The sequence below is a fragment of the Myotis brandtii genome, unplaced genomic scaffold, assembly GCF_000412655.1.
Source record: "Myotis brandtii unplaced genomic scaffold, ASM41265v1 scaffold468, whole genome shotgun sequence".
In the NCBI taxonomy this organism is placed as follows: Eukaryota; Metazoa; Chordata; class Mammalia; order Chiroptera; family Vespertilionidae; genus Myotis; species Myotis brandtii.
In genome coordinates this window covers 1,161,122-1,184,577 of record NW_005367874.1, presented here as the reverse complement: position 1 = coordinate 1,184,577, position 23,456 = coordinate 1,161,122, and positions in this window count along the sequence as shown.

Genomic DNA, 23,456 nt, shown 5'->3' with positions numbered 1-23,456 from the left:
ATATCAATAGCAGCAATTTTTCCAGTCATTCTTCAAGTTCTGCTTAGTGTTCATTATCACCTTTATTGACTTAGCCCAGCTGCAGGCACCAGCCCAGCTCCATCATTCTGTCACCAGGATTCAGCAGGGTAATTTGTGGTTTCCAAAGGAGGAAGGATGCTGAGGTAGGAAAGCAAGTACAATACAATAGCTAGCACAGCCTGCGGAAAACCTCCTTCTCACCAATCCTCTCTCCTGGTGGGGGTCCCACAGAGGACAGGCAGGACTGGTTCCATCTGATCCTGAGATCAGGAAAGCCCACAGTTCTGGAGTCTGTGTCTGGAATCTATATATATAAAAGCCCAGCAACCAAATGGCGCAACAACTGGAACGACTGGTTGACCAGTCACTATGACGTGCACTGACCACCAGGGGGCAGACACTCAACTGACCAGGATGAGTGGCGCTCCCACAGTGCGCCAATCCCCACAGGCCATGCCCCCACCAGTGCATGAATCTGTGCACCAGGCCTCTAGTCAGGAGATAAAAGCTGCAGCAGGACTGGTCATTGCTTTAGTATGGGTGTTACAGAAGTGGAGATTAAGAAGCAATGTAATGCAGTGGGAATAACAGTTAAAATGCCCTCCATTGGTCAGGGATGCACTATGTGCCAGACTCTCTGTAGATGCCTTATCAGTTGGCTAGATTCAAATGCCAGCTCTGCCCAGTCCTGGCTGTATGTCCTTGAGAATGTTACTTAGCCACTCTATGCCACATTTTCTTCATTTGTGATATGGTGTTTTTGTGAGCATTGTTTTGGGGAATATATAAATACATAACAGCACTGGCCAATGTGGCTAAGTGGCCAGAGCATCGTCCTGTTCACTGAATGGTCACAGGTTCAATTCCAAGTCAGGGTACACACCCAGGTTGTGGATTTGATCCCCAGTTGGGCACATGCATGAGGCAAACAATCAATATTTCTCTCTATATATATCTTTTCCTCTCTCTCTGGAATCAATGGGGAAAAAAATGTCCTCGGGTAAAGATTTTTAAAATACTCAACATATAAAATGTATATAAATGTAATATATAAAATATAAGTAAATATGTAAGATATATACTAGATAATATATAAAACTATATAAATCTATAAAACTTAGACAAATGCCTGGAATAATGGAATACTACTTGGTCATTAAAAAAAATGAAAATTTTACCCTTTGTGACAGCATGGATGGACCTGGAGAACATTATGTTAAGTGAAATAAGCCAATCAGAGAAATAAAAATATCACATGATCTCACTCGTGTAAAATCTGATGAACAAAATAAACAAATAAAATAGAAACAGACTCATAAATAGAGAACAGATTGACAGCTGTCAGAGAGGAGAGGAGTTACAGGGCTGGGTAAAAAGGTGAAGGAATTAAGCAAACAACAGCAACAACAAACCTCATAGACAGAGGACAACATGGTAATTACCAGAGGGGAAGGAAGGTGGGGGAGGTAGAAGGGGTGAAGCGGGGGTAAAGGGTGTTGAAAGGAGACTTGACTTGGGGTGGTGAACACACAATACAATATACAGATGATGTATTATAGAACTGTATACCTAAAACCTATGTAATTTTATTAACCAATGCCACCCCAATAAATTCAATAAAAAAATGCCTGGGACATATGCACCACATTAAGTATTATTATTAATTATTATTGTCATTCTGGTAATTATCCTTATAAATCATTATCATCAGTATCATTATTATTATAAATCTCCTCTATTTGTTGCCTCTTGCCGCTATAATAAATTACCACAAAATTAGTGGCTTAAAACAACAGATTTATTATCTTATGGTTCTGGAGGTAAAGTCCTGAAGTCAGGGTATCAGCAAAGCTGTGGTCCTTTGGGAGCTCCAGGGAGAAATTTGTTTTCTTGCCTTTTCCCGCTTCTAGAGGCCACTGCATTCCTTGGCTCTGGGCCCCTCCCCTGCATCACTCCGACCTCTGCTTACCTTTGTCACTTCTCCTTCTCTGACCCTGACCCTCCTAACACTCTCTCATGAGGACTCCAGTAATTTCATGGAGCCCAAGACAGTGTGGTCTTCCCATCCCATTATCCTTAACTCAATCATACCTGCAAAGTCCTATTTGCCCTATAAGGTAACATATTCACAGGATAGGATGTAGACATCTTTTTTGGGCGGGGGGGAAGGGGAGGTCAGTATTCTGCCTCTCACATCTCCCAAGAGTGAAATATTTGTATGGAGATTCTACAGTTAGGAACTGAGTCTTGAAGGAGTTATAAAAAAACTAGATGTGGAATCCAAATACAGATTGGTGGAGTAAACTTCATATCCTTTGTACCAGCTGCTCTTAGACATAGAAATGGAAGCTCTGAATTGGATTCCCAGCAGCTTCCAAGCTTCCCAACATCTCTAGGCTACTAAGAGGTGCCAAAGAGAAAGTGGCTATTAAGTGGCTTGGAACTGTTTCACAGGTACAAGGTATCCAGGTCCCTCGTGTGGGTGTCTGAAAAGGGAAACATGGGACAAGAGAGTGAAATGACTTGCTGAAGGACACACAGCAAGTAAATGGTAGAACCAATATTTCACCCTACCTCAGGCAGCCGATGAATGATTCTCATCATTGATGTTTCTATCTCCCTCTCCTTCTCCCTTCCTCTCTGAAATCAATAAAAATATATATTAAAATATATTTTTTAAGAGAATGTTTTCTCTCCTTTGTCCAAGGGAATGATACAGATTGAATATATATATCTGAGTGGGGGGAAGTTTAGACATATGGATTACAAGCGATGGCTGGCTCCTGAGAGGAACTCGGCACTGACTTGAGTCTAAGGTTGGCTTCCAAGGGGCATGGAGTGTGGTGGTCTGGATCATGGATCAAATCTCCACTCTGCTGATTTGTTACACTTAATGAATTCTTAACCTCCCTGAGGCTGGCTCCTCATTTACAAATTAGACCCACGACACAAGCTCCTCAGATGTTGTTGGGAGGAGGATATGAGAAGCCATCTATGAACCACTTAGCAGAGGGCTGATGCACAGGGTACACAGAAGTGATGACAGCTTGTTTTAACTGCCATCCTCCCACATTGTTAACTCTGGGGCCTCTGACCAACCCTGTCATTACTATTGTAAAATGTAAACTCAGTGGCATGTAATAAGGAGTTTCTAGGTGCTGTTCTAAAACAATTTGAATAAGAGGAAATAGAGAAAGATGCAATAATAATAATGATAAGGAACATTTATTAAGCACCTATGATATTCCAGGTACTCATATATGTCTTATGTATATGAATAGATTAATCATTACACAACCCTAAATGTAGATTTACTATTAACCCATTTTAGAGATGATGCAACTAAGGAACAGAGATGTTGCCCAAGGTCACACTGTGAGAAAATGTGAGAACCAGAATATTAACTGAAGCAGTGTGGTTGCACAGCCTACAAATTTTACAAGTACACTAAGGTGGCCATATGATTCACCATCTAACCCAGAACACTTTTGAGCTAGGAAAACAGGCAGAAATTCAGAGCATTTCCAGGCAAGCCAAGACATATGGTCATCCTAGCTCTACTGCCTCTATAATAGCTTTTGAGAGCATACATGGATTTTAGAAATGATCCTCTGCTTGTATAAGATGGAGAAACTTGAGGCAAATCCGCCCAAAGCTTCCCATTGTCAGTAGGACACAGGCTCCTAGAATGGGCTTCAAAGCCCCACATTGTCTTGCCCTGCCTGTTGTTCAGCTCATGTCCACCCTGTCACACTAACTATCATCTCCTGGACTGCAGATGCACAGGTTTTCTCTCTATTTCCTGATGTCCGTACATTCTTCATCTCAGTCTTTTCCGTGTGTCCTTTCTTCTGCCTAGCAGCCTAGAGTGCTCCACTCCCTCCACCACACACACACACACACACACACACACACACACACACACACACACTTTAACTTCTACTACTCACTGGAGAGGGGGGTAATGATTCTCTCCCCTCAGATATTTACCTTAGGATACAGGTGGATAACTGCTGCCCATATTTGTACCGTACTTCTACTCAGCCCACTTGGAGCTTCTTCCCAAAGTAGTCGGACTGGTCAGAACCTGAAGTACACTTGACCAAGTTTCTTTGGGTGGGAGGAGACACTGATGGTGCGAGCACACTGTCTTCCATCCACGCCCATCGTGTGACTAAATCAGAGGCTGCTATCTTCCTGTTATACCTACTTCACTCTAGTATAGCTGAACCCTTCCTACTTCTGTTTGTGCTACCAAGCCACAGTCTAAGCACTTGTTGGGTAAGTCTTGTCTTCCAGAGGCTGTTCCTGCCTCATCTGTGCTCCCAGTGCTAACAGCTCATCCATGAGTCTGACTTGGGTAATAGAGAAAGTCTTTGCCATAAACTCACCTATTATACTGGGGGAAGAGAAGGAAGCCCGACTCAGATTTCCCATCATAAGCTTGGTGCTCTAGCACAATGTACCGGAGAAGTCCCACGGACCTGTACTGCATTCTCCATTTGGTTTCTGTTCTTTGTAAGTCCAGCTTCCTCAGCAGAACACTACAAAGTAGTAGAGGACAGAGTACAAAACCCCATGGTGGACCTCAGCATCACTCATCCTCAGAGCTCAAGTTAAAGGTCAGACTCTGCTGCTATGTCTATGGCATCTGATCCTCCTAAAATTGGCAAGCATTCACCATATACTTTCCCTTCCTATTTGTAATATGATTCCAGCTTGTAATTTTACATTTATTCAGGAGATGATTTGATAAATGTCTTATCTCCTTCATCACGGTATAATCAATGAAAGTAAGAAGTGTTGATTTTGCTCTTATGTCTTTAGTGCCTATCACCTGGTAGGCACTCAATATATTTATATTGACTGGATGAGTGAATAAGTTAAGTATCTTGTCAAAGGACTGAAATGTAATTTTCTACTGTTCTTATGCTGTGATTGCAGAGCTTAGCAATATCTGGGTTGCAGTTGTCTGAGGTTTTTCCTGGACTTTCTCTTATAGGATAGATTACTGACTACTAATTGTCTCAGGATTCATTCAAGATGTAAAACAATGCAACTGAAGTAAATGAGAAAAGGATCTGAGGTAGTGCCAAATTATTGAACAGACAATTGAAATACTGTGTTCGTTGGAAGAGAATCAAGACAAAAAATTGACCTTTATCTCCTTGGCAATTTACATTTGAGAAAAATATCCTATCTGGTCCCTCTATATTCCATATTGCCCTGCAATAGGGAATGTTTTGCGAATGTTTTCTTCTCATTTATGATCAGTGCTTACTATATGCCAAGTATGCATCTAAGCCACTTTACATACATGAATCTTTGTTACAGCCAATAAGGTAGGTACTATTATCTATTTTACAGGGGAGGAAATAAGACATAGCTAGTACCTAACAGGGTTGGGAATTAAACTGAGAAATTATTAATTTAATAGTTCCAGAAGCTCTTTATTACCCTCTATGCTGCCTTGTTATGCTGATAAAGATAATGGAAGGATGAGTTTTGTTCTGAGAAGAATCCAGGCAAAAGTATAGGGAAGGGGGAAGAGGTGGAGAGAAGAGTTACACTAAAAAAAAGAGACAAGGAGCTTTCAAAAGAGAAAATAATTATAGAATTATTACCACCTATGTGGGTTTGTTTTGGAGAGATTATTCCTAGAAATCAAGAGATCAGAAGAATTCTGGAGAACAGCTGTTTCTTAGGTGGAGGATTTTGAGAGTATCAGCAATGAAGAGAGAAAATTTAAAGGTATTTTCCTGTGTTTTAAGAACATTCTTCACCACCACCCCAAAACTTAGAGGTGATTTTTGAGAGACATAGGAAACTTTTAAGTTTATTTAAACTGTGTTTTTGTAGCATGCCTGTTCATTTAAATTGACACTAATTTGTTATCTTTGGGTTTCATATAAAATATCCCATCTTTTCCATAAATGGAACTATAAGGTAGATATTATTATTTCTGTATTATAGATGAAGAAACTATGGATCAGAGAAGTTAAGCAATTTGCTTAAGGTGACCCAGAAAGTAAATACCAGAGCTAGGATTTGAAATCAGGTCTGACTAAAATAAGCCCTGCTCTCACCATACACACTAAATCCGTACAAATTGGTCTGCAACTCCTGTGACAAAAACAAAGTCACACAGATACAGAGAAAGATCAAGAATATTAGCCTATCAAGTTTAATTTGAGTAATATTATGGCTTCTCTTATTGCCTACATCTCCTCCAAAATGCATACAGTGTACACTTGTAGGACATTTAACATGGAGAGAATGGAAATTCTGGACTGGGAGAAAATAATAATTTCCAAAAGAACTTCTCTTTAATGTTACTATATTTCAGCTTGAGCCTCTCCTTCCTTAAAAATGAAGATACATGCCAGCACCGGTTTGGCTCAGTGGATAGAGCGTCAGCCTGTGGACTGAAAGGTCCCAGGTTCAATTCAGGTCAAGGGCATGTACCTTGGTTGCGGGCACATCCCCAGTAGGGAGTGTGCAGGAGGCAGCTGATCGATGTTTCTCTCTCATTGATGTTTCTAACTCTCTATCCCTCTCCCTTCCTCTCTGTAATAAATCAATAAAATATATTTTTAAAAAATGAGGATACATATATCTATCTATATAAAACCCTAATATGCAAATCGATCGAACAGCAGAATGACCTGCAGAATGACTGGTGGGGCAGGGCCGGCAAGCGGGCAGTGCCAGGCCGCCAGCCAAGGCGGGTGCCAGCTGGGTCCCCTGATCACTCTGCCCACTGGTCGCCCCACAGATTGGCCCTGATTGCCAGCCAGGCCGAGGGACCCTACCCTATATATTGGGAACAGTCTCTTAGATTTAAAAATTGAAACCTGGAAGGCTACTCTAACACAGAAAATAGGAGGATGCAGCGATGATATGCATGGACTCTGGCTTGCACATTTTGTGGTCAGCCCTGATTCTGACAGTTATAACTGTGGGACAAAGCCAATTAACTTCTCTCTGCTTCAGTTTTTCCACTCATAAGATGGGGAAAATGGCACTACTGCCTCAGAAGGATCGTGTTATGTACTCCTTTTTATAATCAGGGCAAAAAAATGTAGCTGCCAATACAACAGCAATATGCCTTTCACCTGTATGACAAGTATGGTCACTGGTGCATGTAGTGTCCCAGATTTCGAGAAGGATGTCCAACTGCCAGTTTAGGCCCGTAAAGCGGCAGTCAGATATCCCCCGAAGGGGTCTCGGATTTCTAGAGGGCGCAGGCTGGGCTGAGGGACCCCCAACCCCGTGCACGAATTTTGTGCACCGGGCCTCTAGTATGTAATAAGATACATAGGTATGTAATTTACCATTCTTTAACCTTGTGATGAAATGGAAGGTCATGTACCATATTGGTTAACAACTTTGACTTTGATGGGAGACATATTAGGAGGTAAGCACTGGTTTGCATCTCAGAAACTATGTGATCCTGGATATCTAACTCAACCACTCTAGGTCTCAATTTTATTACTGGTAAAATAAGGGTAGTTATTCCTCCCTCATGAGGTTGTGCTGATTAAATAATATATGTAAACCACTTAGCACAGGCCTGGCACCATAGTGAGCATAGAATAAGAGATTGCTGTTATTACTTCTAACTCTTCCATTGTCATCAGAATTAAGTGAGCTTCTCTCAATACCAGTCACAGAGAGCAGTGGCCAAAATCATTGGCCTCAGCATGTAAAGGACCATGAGTCATATGGTCATGAAGTCACTCATGCATCCTACTGGCAGAGTTGGATGTCACTTCCCTTTTGGGGCCTAATTTTATTTTAAGCCACAATAGAATATCGTTATGGGGTAAGCAATGGCTTCTGTGTTCAATTCTGACTTTAAAATGCCAGTTCCTAGTCATAGTAAATGTCAACAGCTCCCTCTTCAAACCTTAACAGTGATTCTTGACCAAAAGTCCTCAACAGGTTATCCTGGTTGAAACTGTACTGACACAGGACATTTTACTCTAATGAACAATTTGTGATTCTATCAAAAACTGTAACCTCAATTTATTTCTGAGAAGGAAGAATTTCCATCCAGATCCTGAGGGAAGGGGGGCGGGGTTAGTAGCCTGGGAAAGTAATGAGACTTAGCTCTGATTTTCTCCCACCAAATGGCCACACAACGTGAAGCCATAGCAGGCAGGTGAATTCTGATCTGGGGATAAAGATACATCCTAATTATCCTTGGAGTAGTTCCAGACACTGTAGTGTAATCCAAGAATAAATACTCCAATGAAGCTGACAACATTATTTAATAATGTAGAGCCTATACCTACACAATTCTTTCCGTTTCTCACAGAAAACTCTATTGCATAGAAGCGACTGTTTCAGCAATCTTAAAAATTCATTTATGGATTCAGTCACCTTTACTGAATGCCTACCAATGTGCTAGAGGTTAAACATATGGAAGAAATGAAAATACAGTTTTTTATATATATATTTTATTGATTTTTTTTACAGAGAGGAAGGGAGAGGGATAGAGAGTCAGAAACATCGATGAGAGAGAAACATCGATCAGCTGCCTCCTGCACACTCCCCACTGGGGATATGCCCGCAACCAAGGTACATGCCCTTGACTGGAATCAAACCTGGAACCCTTTGGTCCGCAGGCCGATGCTCTATCCACTGAGCCAAACCGGTCAGGGCTAAAATACAGTTTTTATTCTCAACTCTACTGGGCAAGACCACCAACCAACATAATGCCAGCATGATAAAATGATGAAACTACTAGGAAAGCACCCAAACACGTTTGAGGAAATGGGTGGCAGGGTGCTAATAAATAGGCTCTAGGAGTGGGCGAAGCTCAGGTTTATAGCAATGGCTGATTTCTGTGGTTAAGAACTCCCACCAAGATCTATTTTAAGCCTTTGACAGGCATCATTGAACAGAGTTGGGGAGAGGGGTGATGCATAATTAGCTCTCATAAGCCAGTACACCCTGGCAGTAAAGGGCAGAGGCTCAGAAGCACTGACAAAGGCTTTCTTGTATGTTCAACCTTTCAACTAAGAGTTTTCTAAACAGAAAGTTCTCCCAAGAAGCTGGGGAGCTCAGGACCCACAATATTTATTAAATTCCAGGCAGGGAATTTGGACCAACGTAAGCTCAGAGAGCATTTCTGTCATCGAGGGCAGAGAGGCCTGCTGGCTGGGTTGCACCTTTGTTTACCTGTGTCTGGGAAGAGTACTTAGCATTCTGGAGTGGCGTGTTTGCTCAGATCACCAGCTGCATGCCCTCGGAATGAAGATTCAGTGAACCTGCTATCAGAAGAATTTCTGCTGCAGGGGCGGAGTGAAATCAATGTCTCTGGTGGGATACGGTTAAATCAATAAGCAGTGATGTTTTAACCCATCTCAGAAATAGCTAAGAAGCCTGACCTGAGTTTAAGAACATCACAAAAGCCAAACTTTTCATGTTTTAAATGGCAATTCAAGGATACTAGGGGAATTATTGATAATATTTAGCGCCTATTTATGGAGTTTAATCCTTGGTCTAACTATCTGTAAATGAGGCAGAGTCTTTTTTGCTTCTCTAGTAAGTGTCCCTTAAATGGGTCCTTTAGTGTAATAGACCCATACAATGTTAGATGAGTAATGTAATAAATAAAATTACTGATCCATGGTCCCAACATTTGAGAAATATTGATTTAGTGTTGGGTGCATTTCTTTAGGGCAGGATTTCTCAGAGTTTTATTCTGCAGTACTTCTGGCTATCTTGTTAAGCCATATTAAGCTCTATGTCATACAATGTGCCAAGCATTTTAAATAAGTTACCTCATTCAACCCAGCCAGGTGGCTCAGTTGTTGGAGCATCAGCCCATACACCAAAAAGGTTGCAGTTTCGATTCCCAGTCAGGGCATATCCCTAGGTTGGGAGTTTGATCCTAGCTCAGGGAGCGTATGGGAGGCAACAAATTGATGTTTCTTCCTCACATCAATGTTTCTCTCTCTCCCTTCCTCTCTGTCTAAAATCAATAAACATATCCTCATGTGAGGATTAATAAATAAATAGATGATAGATAGATAGATAGATAGATAGATAGATAGATAGATAGATAGATAGATAGATGATAGATAGGTACAGATAGATGATAGATAGATAAGTTATCTCATTTAATATTTTCATTACATTTGTAAAATATATATTATCAGCTACATATTTCTGAGGGTGAAACTAAGGCTCATAAAACTATTAATACCATGCTCAGTAACATAAAACCAATGAGCTGATCTTGAGCCCAAACCTCTCTGACTTTAGAGTCTATGCCCTTAAACTTTATGCTATGCTTTCTCTGCACTGTGAATCTCTAGCTGTGGGGCAGTGTATCCTAAACAATTTTTCATACAGCCTTTTCGCTGCACAGTGTTCAACACAATATGCTTAGTGAAGTGCTGCACCAGAGGATCATAACACTAACTTCTGAGGATATAAAGCAGAGGAACAAGTAAGGCAATCTTGTTTAGCAGTTGAAAATTGTGACACAGCTATAAGGAATGCAACAAAAGTAATAGAGAAAGGCAATGGTGGTGTCACGGAACGAGTGTTAGATTTCGATTCTGAAGAAATGGGTTTCTGTCCTGGAAATATCACAGGTATAACCTTGAACAAGTCATTCCAATTCTCAGAACTTCAGTTTTCTCTGCAAAGTGACTGCCACATGGAAAGTATCTTCCAGCTTGTTGGTGTTGGATTCTATCTGCCATGGGCATCTTGTGCTCCCTACATGTCCTACTGCATAGGCTGAGATTAGAAAGCCGTGCCCATTCTTTCACTGTGTGGAAGTGCCATTGTGCTACTTCTCAGGATTTTTGGTGCAGTTGGCATTTCTGAAAAGTGATGAATGCACCACTTGGACCTCTGCTGTGATGTGCTCTCCCTGTCGTCAAAGACCATGCATGCTTGTTGCTTGCTATAAAAGCAATAGAGCCCTAGCTGGTTTGGCTCAGTAGATAGAGCATCGGCCTGGGGACTGAAGGGTCCCAGGTTCAATTCTGGTCAAGGGCATGTACCTTGGTTGCAGGCACATCACCAGTAGGGGGTGTGCAGCAGGCAGCTGACCGATGCTTCTTCTCATCGATGTTTCTAACTCTCTATCCCTCTCCCTTCCTCTCTGTAAAAAAAAAAACAATAAAATATATTTTTAAAAAATAAAAATAAAAGCAATAGGTTCCCTAATCTCAGAGCTTCTTTCTTGTGGTGCACCCCACTGGACATGAATGCTTTACCTGGTCCTCTTGGTTGCCATGTGGAATTTAGGGATCATGGAACTGTTGCAACTTTTGTCACTGATTTTATAGTGAATAATAAAGTCCTTTGTCTCTGAACCAGTCTTGTGTTTTCTATCAGCACCCAAGCTACGACGCAACATTAACTTGTTAGCTCATGCAGTTGTCCTGCTCTTTTGTGCACTGTCTAGCTTTTTTCCCTGTATTGTCAAATTTATTTAAGTAGGGTGAACACCTAACAGATGGCATCATAGAGGAGCACATGGTGCTCACTAAATTTAGTAGCATAAACAGAAACCATGAAGTACATGATGTGACTGGGTTGTTGTGTCATTTACTCATTCTTTCACTCAACAGACACCCTTAGAGTCAATGCCAACAGACACATTTTGAGTTAGGGCCTGTGTCAGCCACTGAGCAATAAATGATATGAATGAGATAGCCCATTTTCAGCATGCTTTTTATGGAACATAACCAATCAATTCCATTATAAGCAATTAAGCAATTGCTAAAATTATAAGATGTTCTTAAACAGATTCACACAATACCAAAAGCTAAATTCTGCAAAAGTTGCCTGAAAATTAGATAATTTCTAGAGGAGGAGAGATGCTAACGCCATCTTTGACATAATTAGAGCAGACAGCAATGTGAAAGTATCTGGCACTGTATAACTTTGTGTGGCCCCCTTATTGGTGCTCAGTAATACTTTCCTGAATCTTAAATTCAGAGGGCCTTTATCTTCACATACATTGGTCCCAGTATTATTTCAAAATCATATGTAAGTGAGCTCATTGTTCTCATCCCCAAACAGACAAAATGAAAAAATCCATTCAGAATCTAACCGAGTGCCACTATATTTGAAAGAGCAGTCAAGCCCTTCATGCCATGAAATGACCTGTGTTCTGAACAAAGAAATCACATAAAACACCAAGAGCTTTAGAATGCTTCGGGGAGACAGTATGGTTTTAAATTATAATTTTGATGAAATAGAAGAGCATAGGAGGAGAGAAATTACAGTATCCTCTTGTGAGGTACCTGTTTTCCTAACTGCCCAGAAGGCAAGGTCAATATTTAATGATTCCAAATAGCCCTGAATGTTACTTGGTGAGTTTTCTCAGGCCAGTTGGTTATACAGGTGATTGCTATGTAGCTCTTTTATCATTGTGGCCAAGACAATTATAAAATACTAGAGGCCTGTTGCATGAAAAGATTCATACAATAGGCCTTCCCTTTCCCTGGCTGCCTGCACCGGTTTTCCTTCGGCATCGGGGATCCAGGCCTTCGCTCCGGCCAGAGCCGCCTTCAAAGCCTTCGCTGCTCCACCAGAGCTGCTTCATGTCTACATATGCAAATTAACCGCCATCTTTGTTGGCGGTTAATTTGCATATCTTGCTGATTAGCCAATGGGAAGTGTAGCGAAGGTACGGTCAATTACCCTGTTTGTCTATTATTAGATAGGATTAGAGGCCTGGTGCACAAAAATTTGTGCACTGGCGGGGGAGAGGGGAGTGTCCCTCAGCCCCACTTGGGCCCTCTCACAGTCTGGGACCCCTCAGGAGATAACCACCTGCTGGCTTAGGCCCGCTCCCCAGGTGGCAGATGGCAGGCCCAATCCCTCGGTGCCTGCCCTTCCTCCCTGGGTCGCACACATGGCAGGGCCGATCCAGGGGTTGGGGTGCCGCCCTGGGTCAGGTCTCACATGAGACGCCTGGGCGGGCCGGCCGATCGCTGCTGCCCCGCCCGACCGCCCCGGGTCGGGTCGCACACGGGATGCCTGGATGGAGGCCGGGTGGGTTGGCCGATCACTGCTGCGCCACCCTGGGTCAGGTTGCACACAGACGCCTGCGTGGCAGATGGCAGGCCCAATCCCTCGGTGCCTGCCCTTCCTCCCTGGGTCGCACACATGGCAGGGCCGATCCAGGGGTTGGGGTGCCGCCCTGGGTCAGGTCTCACATGAGACGCCTGGGCGGGCCGGCCGATCGCTGCTGCCCCGCCCGACCGCCCCGGGTCGGGTCGCACACGGGATGCCTGGATGGAGGCCGGGTGGGTTGGCCGATCACTGCTGCGCCACCCTGGGTCAGGTTGCACACAGACGCCTGCTGCCCCAGGTTGCAGATAGCAGGCCCGGATGGCGGCAAGGCAGGCGGGATGGCACTATCCTGCCCCACCACCCCGGTCGCAAATTGCAGGCCCACATGGTGGTGGGGCAGGTGGGATAGCGCTGTCCCGCCCTGCCTGCAGTATGCAAATTAGCCGCCATCTTTGTTGGTGGTTAATTTGCATATCACGCTGATTAGCCAATGGGAGGCATAGCGAAGGTATGGTCAATTACCATGTTTGTCTATTATTAGATAGAATAGATAACATTTATTTAAAATGTTGAAATGAATATGTCTATAAGTGTGCTTGCATATCAATTCATTCAATAAATATTTTTTGAGTTCTTATTATATGCCAGGCAATATATATTAAGTGCTGAGCCAGTATTTATGTAATTATAATAATAAAGGTGTAATATGCTAATTAGACTGGAAGGCCAAACAACCTTCCAGATGAAGCCGGGGCTGCGAGGACTGAGCCCCTTCACGAATTTCGTGCATTGGACCTTTCGTTTGTAACATAATGAACACCAGTTAAAATAACTGAAGCTGACCTCAAACACTGCAAAAACTAAGATTGGCTTATAAACCGTGGTGTTGAAACTTCCCGAATGAACAAACCATCTTCCTGTGCGAAAAGGCATCTTCTTGGAGGACAGTTACCAAAAGCTAAAGATGTTAGAAGCAAATGCCAAATAGCCAACTCAGATCAGTTTGCAAAGGCTGCTGGGAGCAGCTGATGCAGAATGACTGGAGCTTCTTCTGTGCTCAGGAACAGGAAGAAAAGCAGGACAACACGCACAGGCAGTAGAGCTGCAGTCTCGAGTTATAGATAGCATTAACCAAGGAGCCAGGAGTCCAGAAAAAAGACAAGTGAGTAGCTCCCTGGGTTTTGCAAGACCTGACCAGATTTCCACTTTAAAGATATGCAGGTAAGAAAGATGGCACCTGCGGTGTGGGAGAGGGACTCAGCACAGGGATCCGGGCGGCTACCCCTTCAGCTCTCTCTCAGAGAGCCACAAACCCCATCCTCTCCTAAGGAGACTCTAGCCTGCTCCGCCCTCCCTCCACCAGAGCCCAGGACTCTACCAGCCAGACCAGCTGGACATGATCATGAACAATCAAGCGCTGCATCTGCCTGTTGTGTCTGGATGCCCCATGGGCTTGGAGCTCAGCAACACCAACAGGGCGCTCCAGCTCCTTCATGGTGGAGGCTGAAGCAAGAACAGGAAAACTGCTGGTAAGACAAGTCCCTTCAGGATGAGGAGCAGCATGAAGCGAGTCTGAGCTGGCACCATCCGTGAGCTTCCAGCAGGGGAATTGCCATTAGTTACAGAGCTGCCACTGGCCTGGGCACTGATAAAATTGGTGCTGAGGCAGGACCAGCCCGGCTCAGAAGTGGCCGAGTAAGGTGGGGAAGTGCACACTTGATCCTTCCAATGCCTCGGAAGCTTCATGTTGGACTTTGCCTCCCCAGCAGGACCTGCAAGGTCCAGGTCAAGTTTTTGCCCAACGAAAGAATGAGTTGCCTTACTAAGTGTGATGTACCTAATAAATCATGAAGGAAGAGGCTAAATCTGGGGGGTAAGGGAGTGTCACATCCAAAGCCAACCCGGATGGAGGTCTAGACAGTCCACAGAACCAGAGGTGATATGTCCTGAGGGGCTGTGATGGTCAAGGAGATCTTTGCATTGGAGCATGTTTTTATGGGAAATTTAAAAGGACAAAGGAGAGGAGAAGCAACAGGAAAAATCAAACTGCAAATAGCTGAGGCAGCCTGCCTCTGTCCAGAGGAGGCGCAGAGTTCAGCTCTCATCACTGTGGGTTCCTGGGGGAAGGGGAGTCCTGAAAAAGTCACCCACCCCACCCGCCACCCATCCTGCTATGCTCTGTGATGTTCTGAGCACTCCACTCTGTGCCTTCTTTGGGCCACTGTGCATGCTGTCGGCACTTTGGCCTGTGTTGAAACAAGGGGGGCAGGCATTTTGACCTTTGCTCAGCTCTTTGAAAATACAAGCAGCCCCAAGCAGTCAATTCCTTGAGCCTTAGCTTTGGATTTCGGACTTCTATTGGATAATCTGGGAGATTCTGGCACTGCCCATCGAAGTCATTGGCCTGTAGGTCCTTGCTCCTGCCTTCAGACATCCACCCTCCCACTCCCCTTGGGAAGTGGCAGCCCAAGAGTCGGGAATGCCGGGGGAACGGCTGCCCACCTGCTGTAAGTTGACCCAGTTATGGCCACACAGACTCTAGAAGATGGTATTCACATGCATTTGTACTCCCATCCAGGTAGCTGTGGTTGGCCATTCAGAGTCCCTTTCTCTCTGGCGTTCTCCCTCTTCCTTCTTCGCCTTGTTTTTTCTATGTGTCAACTCTCTTTGCATGGACCAGTTTCCGATAACTGCAGGCTCAGTCAAGGAGACAGATGTCCTGTTATTATTTCTATTTTACAGAAACGGAGGTCCAGAGAGAGTAACTGACCCAAAGTCTCATGACTAGGAAGTGATAAAGCCAGGATTCAAGGTCAGGCCACTCTTTTAATTACCATACCCCCTGCCCTGGTAGGCTCAGCTCCTGTGAAATCTTCAGAGTGGAGTATCGACAAAGCAGTCAAATCTTTATCTTTCTTATAGTAAAAAATGCTTTTGATAACATAATCTCTCTATTAAAGGGGTCTCTCTCTACCAGGGGTAAGGAGGAGGGAAAAGCGGGTAAAGGAAAGGAAGTGTCAATTCTCAGACAATGATGCCCCCATGCAATAGCATTATCACCATTTACACGTGTGGCATCTCACACATGTATAAAGCAGCAGGGGCAATATTCAAGCTTAGGTGTGTAATGATCACATTCCTGTTGCTTTCTCCAAAAAAGAAGGAAGATCCATAAGTCTGGAGATATTCCTCAGTGGCCCTGGCGGTAGTGAAGCAGTGTCACATGCCAGTTGTGGCTGTCTGTGTCTACCCCTTGTTAATCCTGCTCCCTTATCTTTGCTCTCCCTCCCCTCTCCCACCTCTCAACACTCACTGTGCTCAAGCTTCCTTCCCCAGTTAAACTCAGCTCTCAGCAAAAGGCCCAGTAAACTCCTTCAGACTGAAATGGAAGTGAATAATTACCATCAGTGCTACATAACCCAGATGGAGGACATCCCCAGTTTGACAAAACTCAGTCTCCAGCTGTCTAACAGAAAATCCTTACTCTGGCATTTTAAGCATGGGAGCAGGGACTCATGTCTAGCTAACAGATACCCTGAAGCCACCCATATCCCAAGCCTGATAAAAAAAAATTTCTCATCAGTCAAAACTTCATGTTATTTGAAACTACATTAAGTCAAATATCTACCTTCTACACTAGTGAAACCTAAGTACTCAAAGCTTAAATAAGCTTAATGCGCTTCTCTTCCCCAAACAGCAGCTGTGGAGAAGGTGACCTGTTAGATTAGAACTTCGCCGGAGTCGATTACGCGAGCTTGGTCTGGGCTGGTTTCCGCGCCTCTGACAGGAGAGCAGAGCAGGTGACCCAGAGAGCCAGGCAGGTGACAAATGGCTTTCCACAGCTGGCCATGGAAACCCAGAGCCAAAGTGTAATCCCATCGACTGCTATAAAAGATTGTCATCACCACAATTAAATTTATTGGCCTTTAAATAGTTATTGCTTTGCTTGTACCAAAGTGGTCAAACTGTAGTTCTGGCTTTATTGAAATTTTTATTTCCCCTGATGACTAAGCATGCTTCGTTGGCATAGAATTTGTAGCTCTAACAGCATTCCCTGTTGGTTGTTAAAAAGCTCTACACAAAGAAAGGAAATGAAGAAAACAAAGCTGGGAAGCAATGTGGTAGCTGCAGCTCCCAGTCCGAAGGCCAAGAGATCAGGGAACTGCAGAGTGATGCCAGGGGCCACATAACCCATTCCGTGTGCACCAGCCATTGTCATCGCCTGCTTAAGTGTGTCACACACGTCGACATGCATGCCGTGAATAAATTTCAAATAATATTAATTTCAGTTAATATATTAATTGTCAAAGTGGAATTGTACTCATAGCGGCTTCCTGTCACTAGTTATTAATAATAGTAGTGTGATATTTTTTACGTGAAAAAGAGGCCTTTATTCTTGTAAGTATAGACAACCACTGACATCCTTATCTATACAAATTAACATAATGTAAAGCTAACACAAAGATAGCATTTAACAAAAGTAGATCATTAGGAGAACAACGGTCATGTCCAACATAGATTGTTCAACCCTTCGGGACTTGAGTTGAAGTGATGGGGTTCTTACAGATATAAACTAGAGGGTAATTACATTTTGGTCACATCAAAAATCCACAGATTTTTTTTAAAAAGAAATGACTGTTTATAAAGAATGATCTCCCCAAACAGAAACTTCAGTAGGGAGGACATCATCAGGAAATGACAACCTGTTCAAGCCTCTAAATTAAAAAGATAATGCTTCTTCTTATTCACTAATTCTCAACCTGGTGTGTCCAGGAATCCTGATTCAACAGGAAACGTTGGTTGGTTGTCCTGTAAGGAAAATACACGTCCAATATCGTGCATGTGCCTGAGACTCAACTCTGCCAGTGGGCCAGTACATCCTGGACAGGAACCCTAAGACCAGGTCTGCCACCAGCCGTGGCCCCCAAGGGGAAGAGCTAGGTCACGTTGTTTCTAGCCCTGGGACCAAGAGTATTGGCCCGGGTGGGGGGAAGTTGTTGCCACTTTCATATTTTATAACATTAACAGTTGCCTCATTTTCTTCTCCTAATGTCTGGAGTAGAGAGAGCTTAGTGTGGGTGAAGCATGCTGTAGGCAAAGCAGAATCAAACTCTGCCAATGAACAGCTCAAGACAACCCAGCTGTCCTGCCATAACACCTCACGGGTTGTGACTTCCTTCAAGTTAAGAATTATACCCTGCCCACCCAACACTGTGCCTGAACTGTAATAACAATTCAATTAAATCTTTGTGAAATCAATTACTGAATTTCTAAGTAAGATACTCCGGCTGAGCTGAGTTGCTCCTTGCCCTGTTATACCAAGGGATTGTTGTTTTCTCCATCTGTGAGATGCGTATACAGCAGAAGAAAATAAAGTGGTATCCTCAAACAGAATCACAGTTCCAAGAGGCTGGTTTCTTTATAACTACTGGTTTTGTTATAGAAACTGGTTTTGCTATTGTCTCATTTTCTAAATACATAAATTCAAGCTGAAAGAGACTTGCCCAATTCTAGATTTTGATGCCAGAATTTTTATGAAGCATCAAGAATTCAGAAAAGCCTGGCAGTTTCGGGTACATTTTACTACTCAAATGTCTACCTGAATTCCCTTCCCTGAAATTGAACCCATCAGAGGAGAGGGTGGTGCCTGAGAGTTCTGGCTGTGGAGTTCTCCGCAAGACCTTTAGGATCACCACAGCCAAGCCAAATAGACGAAGCCTTACTCTGCACCCAACACGTACCTGCTCACAGTTCAATCCCAAGCTGCAATTATTAGTTTATGTGTTTGTCTCTCTTATGAGATTGTGAGTTTTATTGAGGACATCAACCTCATTTGATTAGTCTCCATAACTCTACCATCCAGCACCGGGACTGGCATAGGCTCATGCTCCATAAATATTTTCTGGATATTACTAAATTCACTTTCTGTCCTAGCTCATGCTTCAGTGAAATCCTGACAAAACTCTTGTCACTCCTGTGTGTTTGAGAACAGCTCTGTATCTCACCTGCTCTTATTCTTTCTTTCTTTTTTAATTTCTTTTACTTTAAAAAGTCCATAAATTCACCAAATGGCAAGACTGACTCCCACAGAAGCAGGATTAAGACAAGTGATGAGCAACAATTGCATGATAATGTGACCCCAGCCCTGAGCCCTAGACATGCTCTCATTCATTAAAAGGTAGACTTTGAGCAGAAACAACCACCTTCAAGGTAACACTTCCTTTGCTGAATCTTTTGTCAAAAAGTCAGACCTTAGTAAGAAATAATTTCTATATAGATTATTTAGGACTGGATAGCAAAGAACATTCCTACCTCTCTTCTAACGATGCATCATCATCATCACCATCACTATCATTCATTAAGTGTTTACTACCATACCACACACTGTCCTAAGTCCTTTATTGTTAACTAACTACTCTATAATATATATACATGTACATATTTATATACTTATATGTGCGCATGTGTGTATGTGTGTATACATATGTATATATATTATTTAATGCATTTATTATTATCTTCATTTTTCAGATACGGAAACTGCCCAATATCACATAGCTAGTAAATATCAAAACCAAATTGGGGAAAAAGGAGACATATGTAAAACTGTAGACAATAAAAAAAAATCAAAACCAAAACTGAGAGCAAAAAAATAAATACTAATCTGCTTTTCTTACCTACCATTAACTAAATTGGCAATTACTATTTTTATTCTTCCCTATATCAACATTCGGTTTCAAATAAAAGAATCTGGAGAAAGAACACAGATGGAAGATTGCCACCTGAATAAAAATGATGAAAAAGTTTACTTATTCATTCATCAACATTCATTGAACAATTACCATGTGTCAGGTACTATTTTAAATGGAGATTGTAAAAACAAAACAAAACAAAAAAAAACCTGTTTTTTTGAGATGACTTGGGTCTGATCTTGAAATTAAAATTCAAACTTCCTGACTGTGCACCATGTGACTATAAATGAATCACTTAGCCTCACTCTGGGCAGCAGTTTCTGAGTGTTTTATTCAAGAATGACAACACTGCCTAAGTATTGCAGTATCTAAGAATCAATTGTAATAAAATGAGACCAAATTATTACAGTGGCTGATATGGCCCTACCTGATCTCTCATTTCTACCACTCCCTTCTTCATGCTGTTTGGTCATGCTGGTGGTGGTGGACCCCCATACAGATGGATAGATAACTCTCTCAGCTCCTTCAAGTTTTGCTAAACTGTCACTTTGAAGAAAGCCAGCAATGATCAGGAAGTTGTGCCTGCCCTTTCCCTCACTCTGGCACCCCTGGCTCAACTTTCCATAACTCCATTTTTTTTTCCTCCATAGCATTTATCACCTGTTAACATGCCATATAATTTAGTGATTTCAGTATGTTTAACTCATCCATCCCTTCCTATTCCTTCCCTTTCCATGATGGCAGACAATGTTGTGTATTTAATTCACTAATGTACCCCCAATTGCCCAGAAAATGTCCTGGCTCACAATATGTACTTAATAAGTATAAGTTAAATGAATGAATGTATACAAGAGTTCCCATGATGTTTAGCATTTACAGCTCAATAAATTGTTAAAATGTGTCCCCTTCAAGAAGCTCACAGTATAATTTTTAAAATTCAATCTGAGGATATTTTCCAAAAAAAATTTATTTTTTTAGATGCAAATTGTTCTCTTCCTAACAAAGTTCTTTTCAGTTTGACTGGCATTTGCATTTTTCTCACACACAGCATGTACCTTTCCTGCATGACAGATTTTCTGGAGATTGCTTCTGCTTCTGCTAGGCTTTTTGCCAATTTTCCCATATGCTGGGTGGTGAGTAGGTAGGAAAAGCTGGGCACTCTGTGAACTGGCTCTCCTGAGAACATTCTCGGCCATGCCCCAAAGTTATCACTAGAAATTAATAGTTCTTGAAATCTTAACACCTGCCTTGCTCTGTTCTCAGTATGCAGGGGATGGGAAAAGGGCCAAAGGGGACAGGTAAAAATATAGGATATGGCCAGTAACTTCAAAAAGTGCCCCGCGTACATGATGTTTTCAAATACAGTCTAATATGGCTTGTGTTCAAACCATGGCTCTACCATGGTTGTACGAAGTCACTCGCTGGTCCTGTGTGACTTTGTACAACTGACTTAATTTCTTTGAGCCTTGAATTCCTTGCCAGAGATAATAATTACTTCATAAGATTGTAGGAGGAAGAAAATGGTGCTTTGAAAAAATAAGAACTAAAGATGCTCAGAGCAATGCTTGGACACTGTAGATACTGCTTAATAAATCTTAATTTTTACATTAAACATTATCTGAGGAAACAAAGGCATATGAAATGAAAATAAATAACCATCAAGGGTTAAATAAACATGGGTAGCATTGGAGATAGAGGATTAAGGATAGCTGCGGTAATCCAGGAGAGCTTTTATTCATTTGCTAAACATATAGTGAGAAAATCTACCATTTCAACTTGAGGAATTTTAAACCTGGTGGAAGAGATGGGGAAAGACAAACACAATGTATGTGAAATATGTGATGGGAGCATTATTGAGAAAAGATACTCTGGTGACAATGTGAAATATGCACGGACACACACACTCACACACACACACACACACACAGATGATAGATAGATAGATAGATAGATAGATAGATAGATAGATAGATAGATAGATAGATACGACAATGTGGAATGTGTGACAATCTGAAATATATATGCTGGTAGGTCAGCAGAAAAAGGCCTGTTTGGACTTTTTTATATCAAATTCCATAAAAAGGAGAGGATAAAAGCAAGCACTATTTAGCAGGTTGCTACTATTGAACATAGTCAATTCTCAGTCCATATCTTATTTATCCTTATCATTTTATAGAGTTGATACTCTTTCCTCTTTGAAATACTTTCTTTTCTTGGATTCTAAGACATCATACGTATATATTTTTTTTCTTCTTGCTTCCCTGGTAGCCTTAGTTGTTTTTCTTCTTCCTGTCCTCTTGACCTTGGGTTTTCCAGGACTTAGTTTTGGACTTTATCTCTTCTCTAGCTATACTCATTCCTTGCTTTTCCCACCAGTCTCATGACATTATACATCAGCTATATGTTGATAAGTCTTAAATCCCTAATTGTAGACCAGATCTTTCCCTTGAATTCCAGATTTAAATATTCAATTTCCTTCTCTACATAGCCACTTGGCTATCTAATACACATCTCTAACCTATCATGCCCCAAACAAACTCCCAAACTTCTTCTTTAAATGCGTTCCACAGAGTTTTACCATCTCAGTTCATCACAACTTTATTATTTGAGTTGCTCAAAACATAAATCTCAGAATGATCCTTGATTCTTCTCTTTCTCTCACACCCGTTATCCAAATCAATCAGGAATACTGTCAGCCCTACCTTCAAATTATCCCAGGAAACTCTTTCTTGCCAATTCCATAGCTATTAACCTAGTTCAAACCATCATCCTCTCTCACCTTAATATTTGCAACAACTTTCTAAATGGTTTTCCTGTTTCTACTCCTGACTACCTTCAGTCTAGTCTCAAGAGAGTGGTCAGGGTAATCCTTTCAAAACATGAGTCATATATCATGCCTCAACTCAAAAGATTCACAAGCTCCATAGCTCATTCAGAGTAAAAAATCAAAGAACTTACAATAGTTGCGATCTCTTAACCAACACAGTCTCTGTTACTTCTTTGTCCACATCTTGTAACTCCCTCCCCTCCAACCTTTCTGGTCCCTCAGATGTTCATAGAATACCCCAGGCATCCTACCATCTGAGGGCTTTTGCTCCTGCTGTTCCTGCTACCTGAATCTCCCCATAAATGTCCCTGTGGCTTTCTCTCTCTCCTACTTTATATCTGCTTAAACATCATCATCTTTTGAATGAGACCTTCCCTCATGATACTGTTTAAAATTAACATCCTCACCCCTTCCCATTTCTACTCCCTTCCCTGACTTACTTCTCTTCACAGCAAATATGACCCTCAAACATTTCCTATAATTTATTTTCATCATGGTCTGTCTTCCCCTAAAAAAGGTAAATTACACAAGTTCAGATGTCTTTTTTTATTGGATATCTCCAGTGCCTAAAAGAGTGACTGATGCATAATAAATGCTCAATAGTTTGTAAATGAATAACTGAGTTGATCATTAACTGAATGTAAAGAGTGAAGAATTGGAGATAAAGAGTACTCTAACACAAGCATGTCAAACTCGCAGCCCCGGGGCCACATGTGGCCCATAATGAATATTTTTGCAGCCCAGCCAATATAACGGTATATAAGAAACATTTTAATAAAAATTTTGTAACTTAATTTTTACAATATCCTATTATACATAATTATTAATAATGAACTACAATGTTCACTAATGACTGATTACTA